The sequence below is a fragment of the Amphiprion ocellaris genome, chromosome 10, assembly GCF_022539595.1.
Source record: "Amphiprion ocellaris isolate individual 3 ecotype Okinawa chromosome 10, ASM2253959v1, whole genome shotgun sequence".
NCBI classification, from domain to species: Eukaryota; Metazoa; Chordata; class Actinopteri; family Pomacentridae; genus Amphiprion; species Amphiprion ocellaris.
In genome coordinates, this window is record NC_072775.1 from 25,501,309 (window position 1) to 25,514,120 (window position 12,812).

At 40.2% G+C, this 12,812-nt stretch overlaps 1 protein-coding gene across 1 annotated transcript in view; it reads left to right on the plus strand.

Moving 5' to 3' along the window:
- Positions 1-490: 490 nt before the first annotated feature.
- Positions 491-12,812, plus strand: part of LOC111573927 (receptor-type tyrosine-protein phosphatase F) — a 169,119-nt gene continuing 156,797 nt past the window's right edge. Inside the window, exon 1 of the mRNA XM_055014182.1 lies at positions 491-942. The gene's annotated coding sequence lies outside the window, so the exon portion shown is untranslated. The remainder of the gene's footprint in view (positions 943-12,812) is intronic.

Here is a 12,812-nt window from a genome sequence, read left to right on the forward strand (position 1 = left end):
GCAAGGATGAGGAGTGGGGCTGGAGATGCTGTATATTTGTTTTTAAAAATGAGGGTAATAGGGCATTTATAAATATTGTCAGTGATGATTCCTCATTTTGCTCATTGCAGGAGCTCCCACAGTGAGATCTAGGGGCCAACTGGATCAGCCGGACAGGCTTCTCGGGAAAATGAGGGACAGCTTATGAAGGGAGAGTGCATTGAGTATTCTACATTTACCCTGAGTTACCTCTCCTTCCTCCTGAATCACAATTCACCTCCAGATTCACCTGAGGCAAAGTTTCCCTGTGCAAGATCTTTGCAAAATGTCCCTTTTTACAGCAGGTTCTTAGTATAAAAATGAATTAAGAGTGATTGGATTGAGAAATCCTTTGAGTCTGATGTTTTGAGAGGCTACAGGTCGTGAGTGGCAGAAATGAATGGACACACAAGCGAACGTAGCCGAGTGAAACCGAAAATCCCGCTGACCGACCTGCATGTGTTTTCTCCACAGAGGCAGAGGGAAGCGTGACTGAGGCGGAGACGAAGCAGCTCCCTGCTCCACAGCTCCGTCCGTGAGGACTGTGCACAGACTTGCTGCTACCAATTAACTTGCAAAAGAAGAAATTTACTTGCAGGAAAACAGACACCGCTGCTTCTCGCCATCTCCTATGAAGCCAGCGACACCGAACCCTTGAGCGAAGCTGACGTTAACCCCGGTACAGCGACAGGAGCTGCCACGAATAGATCCAGTATCCACGACCCCGGTCGGGATAGGACCTCGTGTTCCCGTGGCAGTGGGCTCGTATCTTTCCCCCCTCTTCTTTTACTCTCTGGGCTACTCCTCTATTCCGTGGCTGTTAATTACATGAAGTGGATTGTTGTGCTCGCTCCGAACTAAAGCCGGACTAAACGCTGTGCTTCAGAGGAGACATGCCAACGGCGGTGACAAAGGGGAGCTTCAGTAAGTGCACCGTTATCTTATTCTGTGTCCCCCACTGAACTTGACACGCATTTAGCGTTAAGTTATCGAACTCGCTGAAATGTTGATAGCAGCCTTCGTTGTTGGTGTTTCTGAGCTGGGAATAGTTTGAAAAGGTTTCTAAAGGTGCACCGCTTAATATTCGAAGTGAGCTTCGTCTGGAAAAATCGGCTAACGTCAGACAGCCACGCGCACAGTTTGTTGCTGTTTTATTCGCGCTAATGCTGAACATGTACAGCTAACAGCAACTTTTAGCTCAATGCCGAGTGAGAGCAAATGGTAATTAGGCACAGAAATATTGGGTCGTCCTTTTAGTGAAGTAGGCCGGAATGAAGCTGTCTGGGAAGGACGAGGCAGAATCTTCCTGTCGGTCACTTATTTGTCGGTGTTCCTCGTGCACCGGGCGGCAGACCGACGTGGCTGTAGTCTGACCGGAGCAGCTTGAACCAGGCACAAAATCTACCGACAATCTGTAATTAAGTCATAAACAGGAGCATTGATGGTGTGTGGGGCTCCAGCCGGTGGTCTGGCCGTTTTTTTGTTTTGTTTTGTTTTGTTTTACGTCTAATTGCAAAGTAATGATTTGCTCCTATGTTTGACTCTTTTTTTAAAAAAATAAAACAGATTTGCTGCTCTCTACACCTGGATTTATTTTTACTTCATGTGTGCAAGTGCGCGTCCACGTCAGCGAGCGCCCCCGGCATTTGAAATCTTCCTTTATTTCTCACCATGAGAGACATCAGAAACAGGTCTTCCTATGTGCACATCAGCTCATGTATGTGTTGTTGCTGTGCTTTTACAGTGGCTGCAGCACTGGCCGCAGAGACACGCTTGATGTGAGGAATTTGCTCCGTGCAGCTGTGGCAAAAGAATAATTTCAGCAATCATCCACAAGAGAATTCAATTGGAAAGCCATTTTGGTGACAGCCTTTACAGGTGTACCACTTCATATGATGATAACCTTGAGGCCTGTTCAGGTCCCGAACACATCTGAATTGGGAGTAGTGTTTTTCAGAGAGAGACTCAGCATTGCATCAAGCCTGCTGTCCTGTTGGTTTATTTAAAGATAGGTTTGGAAGCAATTTTGTGGGGTGAGTGACATCCTGAAGTAGCCTCATGGCCATCCTTTATCAATTCATGAATCCGATTAAAGCTGTAACAGACACAATGAAGAGACCTAACCATGAGCCAAACTGTAATAGGATGATACAGGGTGGGTTAGTTTCTTGGAATTGCATCAGAGGCTTTCTGCAATTGAATTGTAGGCCCTGCTTCATATTTGGGTTTCTAACCTTCAGCTCCTGGCAGCTCAAAAGAAACTGACAATGTATTTCTGTTCTTGATTTAGGGTAATTTTACACTGAACTACCACAGGTTTTGGCCTACACAGTAACCCTATGTGACTTTCTTGCATGTAGATTATTTCACCAACATACATGCCGATTCACAGAAATGCAATGTTTATATTTATCTGGAGCAGGTGACTCTCTGGTACCATAACGTTGTAGGATTCAGAATCATTTGTTGTTATCTGGTGGATAGACATTACTATTTGTTGCCAGGCCTGATCAATGTTTATAATCATGTTTAATAGACGGGGATCGTAGGGAAACTGCAAGCTTTCTTTACTATGTTTATCTGGGCTCATTTTACTTTTTATTCCCTCTCTAGGCGGGCTGTGAAAGCTATTGCACAATCTTAATCTCACAATCTTAACTTTTTGATGCTTTTCGTTAAATACGTTGCTATCTTTTACTGCGGTGTTTATTTAATAATGCTGATACTCTCACACGGTATTAGGGTTAGTTTATACTCAAACCAAAACTGATTTAAGAGGCATGTGACTTATTTGACCATGACTTCCGTGGGATTAGAGTGGCCCACAGTGAATTGCTACATCGCTTTGTTCTTTTGATTCTTGCTAGAATGGTGTTTCAGTTGGATTTTGAATCTTTTTTTGAAAGCGTGCCTGTGCAAGAAAATGACCTAGGCCGTTAGCTGGTGATGTCATCTGCTGAGCATACAAACTGCCAAAGCGAGACTGCATCGAAGCAATTTGCAAATATCAACTTGCTGACAGTGTAGCCACCTTAACTGTATTGAGTGTAATGTTGTGTGGCTGAAAATGACAGAAAATTAAGTGAAATTTAAGGCTCAATTCTCTCTTTTTTTTTTTACTATAGAAATTATATTTTGCTTGTATGTAAAACCCAAGAGTCTGACTTAGAGGAAAATCAACATTTGTTTTTTCTCTCAGCTGATTAATTCAAAATATTAATATTTTTCACTGATGTAGTGCAGTAATGCAGGAGACACCCTTAATTTAACAGAATGTTTGAAATTAGAAACACTGGTATTGTCATAAATTCTGTTCACTATAAATGCCTTTTTAAGAATTTGTAAGGAGGTTTTTGTCTTTAATAAAATAGAAAATAGACACAAAGCCTTACCTTAAAGCATAGTATTCTTATTCATCTTTAAACATGTGTGGAGCGGATCTTTCCCACCTCAGTTTCATTGTTGAGGTGTGTATTTGTTGTTCTGTCAACAATCTGAGAGTGATACAGTAGCAAGGGTTGATTTTTAATTATTTTTTTGACTGCCTTGTTTTTTAGTTGTTTTTTTACCATTTGAATGACAAATTTGGCTTTCCAGAGAATTTATTCACACACACGTTTATTCATTGATGCTATATTTGTTGTGGGTACATCCCCGGCCTGTGTGAGCATTTGTACATGTTCTTGTGTAGGGTATTTCCTAGCAGGCCTGGTCTGGGGCTGGTAGCCAGAGCATCTGCCTCGGCTTCCTCGTATATCGGTACTCCTTGGCAGGGCCTGAGCTGCATGGCACTGTTAAAGAGCTCCAGCTCGTCTGTGGCCACATGCTAAAAAACCACTCAGCACAACCCTCTCCCAGCTGACGCTTTCTCATGCTTTCCATATGGGTAAAATCTTGGTAATTTTAGGGCCCTGGAGTTCTAATGAGAGGTTTTGCCTATACTGCCTTGGTCTGTGGTGGGAGGGATCAGCGTTTCTTGGGTTTATAGGGGATTATAACTGCTCTGAGATGCCTCACTGGCCCAATGTCAGGGCGTTGGCACAGAGAAACCAAGAACTCTTTTTTAACCAGGCAAACTGGTTCAAACTGGTTGTGAGGGGGCTCTGGCATAGGGGTTGCAGCAGCTAGTCTGGAAGCTAAAGTTTACATTCAGGGCTGCAAATGAGGTCAGTCGCTGTAGGTGTCAAGCTGCAGATTAAGATGCAGGAATGTAGTCTGCGTATTTTTCTGCTTAAAGGTTCAGGTTATTTTGCTCTTGCATCTATAGATGCTGCAAGTAGCTGCTATTGTCCTGTTCAGCATCCCATCCCCACATAGAGACAAGGTGCTCTTAGTCGCACGCATGGTGGTTTTTAACAATGCTTGTTCCTTAACGTCACCAGCATAGAGGCAAAGAGTGATTTACTACTCTGTCTGCGAGGGTAATGTAGGAGCAATTTGACTGCTGATTGAAACCAGGTCTCCCATTTCAGAGTCCACTGGTGACATTATAAACCATTTACACCAGTGTTTTACAGAGCACCCCTGCATTTGGGAAAGTGGAAACAGACACAGCCTGCGCACCACCAGAGCCCTCGCTTTATCCATTCCTTGTGTGATTTGTTGTCTTTACTTCAAAGTATGTGAGTGCTGCTGAGTGAAGTACCGAATATGGATCGCATTGAAAGGTCAAATGTTAGGTTAATCAGTTCTGTCTGCTTTTCATTTAGGCTGAAGGACCTCCTAGATTTAAGGGGTCTGTGTGGTTTTCATTATGCAGCCTTTTCTGGAAGTGGTAAAGTTTTTTTCTCTTGAGCCATTAAGTGTGAAGCAGAGTTTTGTGTCCAAATTCTGTGGCCAGACATTGAGACATTTGTGCACTTGTTCTGTGTCGACATATGTTAGATGATAACGGTTACTTAAATGGACCAAGCAGCCTTAATTAAGTTTTCACCATCTAAGCCACATGACTCATTACAGAGTCAAAGTGCTGCTGAAGAGTAAGAGAAAGCGATTTCTTTTACAAAAAAGTGCAAAGACTAATGAGTGAAGGATGTTGGAATTTGATGACTGAACCTTCAGGATGTCAGTGTTCTGCTAATGCCTCTGCTAATGGCTAAAACTCAACATTAGCTACAGCTGCTTCACAGTCCATTAGCAAAGATGATTGACTGTGGCTTTATTGTGAAGTAGCCGCAAGACGTGTTAAGTTACAGTTGCGTGGGGCTTGGGTTGCCATACCTTAATTTTATTAGGTTTCAAATAAGATTGAAGATGGACTAATCTGCATTTGGATATCGCAACTTTTTGTTGACTAATTGCCATTATATGAGTGATTCAGTGAAGATCTCACCATCAATATGACCATTGTTGTCATTATAGCTCCATAATCATTTAATGTCTGATCAAATTGAATTTTTCATGCAAATTTCAGAATTTAGAGATCAGGATTTTAAGATTACAAGCCCTTCGTTTATTACTTGACAGCCAGAAATATCACTGCTCTTTTTGCTGTTGAGAGATTTTCTGATGTAAGAAATGGAACTCCGTGGAATATCACACTCACAATGTGCAGTTTGCCGTTCATTGGTATGCATAACAAAGACTACAGTGAGATGTAGAAACTGTTGCTATTCATCTGCTGCCCCTGTGATCTCAGATGGTCCCAGATGGCTTTGCATTCTCACCACACAGGCCATCAAATTAAAAACCTTCAACCACCAAATGCACAAAGTGGTTTGTTTTCAGTTGTAATTGTTATTTGTCTTTGTTTGCTATATTGGATAGCCACCAATCTATTTGCTTACCTTACATGACTGCAGTTATCAGGCTACCTCTCTTCTTTGACATTTAATAGCAATTATGCATTGCATTATATACTGCTGCCCACGGCTGCTATGAATAGTTGAGACACAACAAGATCATTTTGTTGATACTTGATGTTGACAATTAGTTGCAACTTTTTCTCTGATTAGTTTTTGTCATGTTTGTTGGGGCTTACGTTACCTATGCCTTTGTATGAAAATATTGTCCTTGTACTAACAATTTCTAATTAGATGTTTGTGAAATTAAATAATTTGCACAGAAGTTTATGAATTGGATCAATCATTAAGTAAAAACATCAGATATTTGCTGGTTCCATCTTCCTAACTGTTAGACTTTTTGGCCTATCTGAGTTATAAATCATAGTAAATTGAATATTTTGGGGTTGTTTGGGCAAAAGATTTAATTTGAAAACATCACCTTTGGCTGACAGAATTTATGGAAATTAATCAAAGGCTTGTCTCAACCTCTTATATGGGTGTCATTAAATAGTTGTGGCTATATGTTACATGGTGACATTTAGGTTTCTTCCTGATAAAGGGATTTTTTTCTTGCCATTGTCGCCTTAGGGCTTGGTCTGTTGGTTCAGGCATATGGGTTCTGTAAAGCGTCTTGAGACAGTCTGAATTGTAATTGGCGCTGTACAAATAAAATTGAACTGAATTGATAAATGGAACTAATAGTCAGTGTGTAGATTGATAATCTCTTGTGCTCTTGCGGTATACCAACACAATGTGCAAGTTTGCATCACTGCTGTGTGTTTGGTCTTATACACTTGATGAATCAAACAGCTGACCATGCAGTTTATTCAGTATGCATTAAACAATACAACATGGTTGTCGATCGGAAGTGGTGTCTCCTGGTTTGGCACTACATATGTTTTTGTGTTGTTTTGTACGGCGCTGCTTTTGTTGTGCATCCTTCCACTTGAAATGGAAAAAAAAAACTCCACTGTTTAATTTTGTGCTCTCAAATATTGTAGTTTCATACCTTCATAAAGTTGAATGTCATAGTAAATTGAAATTGGGAACACAAGGCTCATTCTCAGGCAGTCCTTAGTCTTGCAGTATTGAAAATATATGAAACCGCGTTGCCACTGTAATGGATCAAATCCAACTGTGAATTTTATGAATCATTAGAGACCAAATAGCTTCATGTCCTCTACAGTTGCCACTTGTGGGTTATTACCTCTTTCGTTTGAGATGCTAACATAGATTCTGTGGATGTTCAGCCTAAGTTATGGCACTGTAGACAGTTTTATCACATTCTGTGTATTGGTAAATGTACCGTGGCGTTGACAGGAACATGCGACACGCGTAAGACCTCAGTGCCTTGTCTGTTCATCTGCGCAGTCAGCACAAGTGCACAGATGACGCACTCTTTCATTTTAGACAAACGCTAGATGGGGATAAATGGGGCAGCGGTTCAAAGGCTGGTGTCATTCATTTTGCTTGTCATTGTCTACCTATTCTTTTCAGGTTCTCATCTAATTAAAACACACACAGACTCACATAGTCTCACAAACACACAGGTTGGTTGCTGAATTGATGAACATTACATGAAGGTCAAACAGTCAGCTGTCTTATCAAGCTGGTTTAAATGTCACATACATAGATTAAACATTCTGCAATTAACAATGCGCCTGTTTTTCACCCTGAGCATGATTTGGATATTTAGTTTTCATAAGCAGCAGTTTATATTATCTCCAATTGCAAAACTATCCTGTGGAAGATAAAAAACATAAAGCTCTTTACTTTATTATTTGCTATTGACAGCGAACATTCTGTATTGTAGTTGCATAGCTGATGATGGGAACCATTTGTTGGTCAAAATGTAGTTTTCCATTTATGTTAAGAATCCTGACTTTGCTAGTTTCATCTTCCATGCTTTCTTTCAATAGAGGGAAGTCTGCAAATGATTCCTTTTTGCTGTGTTTTTTTCTCTAGAAGCTCTTTTGCTCAAGGGAATATCTGTCCAAGCCATTACCAGTTTTGTTGTGTATAGGGTTAAACAAGCACACATAGATTTTGTGTGCACATTAAGGTGCAAAAATCATGTAAAAAGGATTAGAAATCAGTATCAAGACATTTTTCCAGGATAGTTACCAAGTTGCTTTTAGCTAATGGAAGCCGTAAAATAGTTGAAAACTGGCAGTTTTTTTTTTTTAAAGCCTGATGATATGAGCACGATATGGACACTAAAAGCAATTTTTTGCACACGAAACAAAATGTAGTAAACTGAACATGTATTCAATGGGACAAGTAAAGATTCTGACACAGGAGTCCTCATTGCCACTAGCTGGCTATGCTAAAGCACAACAGTAAATGGTAGAAAAGTGCATGCCTTGCACTCAGTCTGCCCCGCTGATATGGCAGATGGATAGGATTTTGGGGACTGGGGGTGGGGCTCTTTGGCAGTGAGCAGCAGAGATGACAGCTCTTCGTCCGTGGAGGGCTACCAAGGGCCTTGCCTCTGAGCACCTACTGCATCCTCCTGACAGAACCTTGATGCCATCAGAGACCATTAGCGTTGACAGCATGTCATTGTGTCACACAGGGGCTCATGGTGAAGCAATGAATAAGTAAGAACAGTAAATAAAGATGTCACATTTGGAAATAAGCAGGATTTTCAAATGCCAGATTGAAGATTCTCCCCCTCTTGTCTAAACCAGTTTTAAATGAGAGCTCATCAGAGCTTATTAAAGCCGTGCAGACAAATCCTTCTTTTGCAGTAGATAGATTGCGTCACTAAGCCACTTCACATAAATCACAAAACACACAAAACAATGAAGTTAAAAAAACAAAAACACAAAAAATCCAAATACAATTAAGACTAAAGTGTATGCTGTCCAAATCCTGTCTTGGCTTTTGGCCGCTGCTTAGAGCAGACTGTCTAGAAGCCTCCACAGCTAGTGTTGTGACACAAGTGAAGATAAGTGACTCTAATAAAGCCATGTAATGCAATAAGTCAGTGACTGAATTAAGGACTGAGCAGTGGTTAAATTGTTCTCACAGCTAGGCTTCGATTGCACAAAAATTTAAATACTGAAGTGTGAGGCTACTTACTGTAAATAATTTACTCCCAGGGCTCTAGCTTGTGCTTGTGAAATCTTGAAATGTGTGAAGAATGCTTTGCGTGGTCAGACTGTAGAGAATCATATATGTTTAAGGTCTGTGCTGTTAAAGATCTGATTTGATTGAATTATGAAAATGTGAGATAGACAACTCTGCAACAGATATACATGTCAATATTTATTTGCTGAAAAATACTTTCTTTAGCATTTAAGGATTTTATTGAAGAAAAAAGAAAATACCAATGATATTTTATGTAGAGGGTTATACCTGTAAAAATGCTTTCATGACATTTTACATACTAATATTGCAATCATTATCAGAAATTATTTTGTGCATTTAGCCAGTCACCATTAGTGGTATATAAACATGTGCCTGCTGAGTTTTTTTGTACCTTTCCCAAAATAGTATATGTTAACCATACTCGAGGGCTTATTATATAAGTCAGCCCACTGACTGGTGGAAGTATTTAAATTAATTACTTGCTGTTTAAATTTAGAAAATTTCCATCAGATAAAGCTGCAATGCATAATACCTCCCATCAGAGGCATGTTTTACTGTTCCAATTTCTCTGCAATGTAGCAACAGAGAAGCACAGAGCCTTTTGAACTTGCTTTTAATGGAATGTCTTGGCAGTGGCCAACATGATAAGTTGTTTCCTGCATCCTATTTATATATAAATATGGACTATGATAATATAAATGACTCACTGCATAGTTGCACATTACCAACATTCATCAGACTCACAAGAGGTACGTACATTTCAAGGTTACACACTGCAGAGCAGAGCTGAAATCATGTCGAATTTTCCTAACGGTAGTCAGAAAGTAATGGAATATCACAGCATGGGGTTACAGAGTGGTTTCGATGGTGGAGGGAGGGGAACTCATTTAGCTCTGTCTGTACTAAATGGAATTTATTGTGTATTTAATGTGTATGGACAAGGGATAAAAGGCTGTTCCATTTCACCAAGGTCTACAAGTTATTTTCCATTGCTGCACATTCATGGGCGTGGTAGATCCTCCATGTAAATAAATATTTATTTATCCATTTTTTAATGTTTCACTTTATAGGGACAAATATACAAGCAAAGGGCATTTACTAAAATTACCACATATCATAGCATTTAAAGTCTGAACTATTTTGTGGTGTTTATTGTTGGACAGATATTTACTTAAATACCATGTATATAATATCATACAAAAGTCTATATTCCTTATACAAGACACAAACATAAATATGAAATAGAAATTAAATGTGCCATAAAATAGCAAAATCCTGAACGATAACATCTGATCATCCATGACCGCATGCCTGGTCAAATTCTGAAACTTGGATTTACAGTGATCCCAGTTCTGATCCATTGCAAGTTATGCAGATAAAGATAGATATATTGAATCCCTGAAGAGAGAAAGCTGCCTCTCTGAGGCAGGTTTTATGAGAGGACATTTTAAGTCACCTTAGATTAACCTAAAATTGGTCAAACGCAAGTCCTGGTCATGTAGACATTTCAAGAGCTAAATGATGGTCTAAACACTTGTATAATTTCTTTAGAAAGATTGACAGCTTAGTAGTGGGAACAAAGTATAAATCTATACATAACAAATATATGCTATTTCTGTTCATGGTCTGCACAGTGGATCAGTGGTTAGCACTGTCGCCTTGGAGCTACAAGACCCCCGGTTCACGTTTCAAACCTATGTCTGGTCACTGTGAGATGACTCCATCAGCACTCAACAGAGGATATCTCATTGAAATCAAATAGCAAAATTCACTGGCACTAATACACTAATATAAATGATTTACATGTTTCATTCAGTGAACAAACGCAAGGTCATTTCTTAACATTACTGCCACTTACTTACCTATCCTCTGGATATAACATTGTTTTCCAGTCCCCCAGGGTAGCAGTAGTTTGCTGTTGAGCTTGCACTGCCACCTTTGTCTTCTGAGCCATTATACTTCATAACTTGATTTTTTGATCTCTTGGTCATAGTTCAAACACTTTCTTTCAATGCCACCCTCAGTTTCTGCCTACCAGGAAGAATCAAGAGGACCCTATGGACACAGCAAGGTGAGATCCATGCTGCAGCTCCTCTAAAAGGGCAATGATTCATGAGGCTGGCTCTCCTGTCCCTGGGGCAGGGAGGAATAGCTGGCATTATCTTCTGCAAATGGGTTTGAAAACGCTCTTGGCCAGGTTGACCAGAGCTGATTTATAGCTCAAGATGCACTGAATGGTTTGACTCTCTTTCCCAGCATAGGTATAAGCCCCGACCACCACTACATGCCCGAACACGCACACAAGCTCAGAAGTATACTCACACCTCCCCACTTTACTGCTTACAATCTGTGCAGCTGTACAGTTTAACTTAACCCTGGCCATGCATTTAGAAGAGAAAAAGAAAGAGAGTACTAAATGTGTGACACCACAGTTGTAGAGTGAAAGAAGTAGCCTATTGTTCTTAATATGTCAGCACAACGATAAGCAGTTTTCCACCTTTATCTTTCTTTGTCAAAGCTTATATATAGATATGAACCTTATCCTTGACTTGAAGTAGGAACCACTGTCAGAGAAAAAGAAATTGCCTCCTGAAAATTGTTCCTTTTAATCTTAAACCTGAAAAAAGAATTCCTCTCTCTGAAATAGTGTGAAATAGTGTGGTTAAGTTCCTCTAGACAGTTAGGTCTTAAAGACAGCCTGCTGATTGCTTTGCATGCTTTCCACACTAATGAGCTTTTTTTTCCATGTCTGAACTTTGGGGCATTACCAACACCTCTGAGTTTCTTTCAGCCAGGTAATGTTAAATACAATTTTTGAGATAATTAGCTGACAGAGTAAATTGAAAAAACGTGATTCACTTGAAATAGTGCAGATTTGTTTAAAGCCTTCAATTGTCTTAAAGCAATTAATGTGGGAAACAACTTCAGTGAGCCTGTCAGAAGAATTTTCTAGCCTTTTTTTTAGTCTGACAGACTCCTGTTTGATTCTTACCTTGGATCCTCTGTTTTACACAGAGATGGTCTCATGCGTCACACGCAAACAAGCATCAGTCTTATTATCAAGTCAACATAGATGAGGTACAAACAGGTGGATTGTAAGCAATAGTGATGATGGGATAACCATTTTGTTTTCACATCACGTCCTTTCCAGTGACTGTGTTTAGCCTTTTCTCATCAGAGTTGCAGTGCCTGGTAAAATCAGGAGCCAGGAAAGAAACAAGAGTTGCAGAAACTGGATTTGACTTACTTTGTGAAGCGTCCAAAATGCAAACTGACAGAGAATGTTTTACCCAACATCACCTGCTTCTAGTGTTGCAGTCTGCCCTATTAGAAAATTCCTAGTTCTGTCTCACCATTGTTGTGTAAGATCCGCATGAAGGCAGGAAGGGAGCTCACGTCTCGTCTGTCCAAGAGCCCCTGGAACTCTGTAAAGGATCAGCAGCAGTAGCTTTGGGTTTTAATGAGCAACATTTAAAGTCACTCTGTTTTAGAGGTCTCCACATGGTGTCTGTCCTAGCTACTATCTATCTTCTAGACCTCATGCACCCCTACCTCCCCATCAGAAAAACACCTTTTCCAAGCTGGTTGTTAATGTTTCTAAATGGTGTACTTACAAGTGGATTATTTAAAAGGCCCCGTGTCAGACAGATCTTTATCTGGCGGCTTGGCAGCTTGACTCGGACTCACTCAGCTTCCTGTCTCTGCATGTTGATTAGCTTGTTTTTCTCCCTTTTCCTTCACTTTGCTGTGTAGTCTTCTGCACTAACTCACCTCATGTGATTTGGGCCAAGTCAGAGAACTCCCAGAGAATGGTTAATCCTCTTTTCTTTCTTATGTGGAAGTGAATGGAACATGGTCAAGACTTGCTTCATGTTTTTTTTTCCGGCATTTATTACAGAGTATGATGAACTGAGCAGT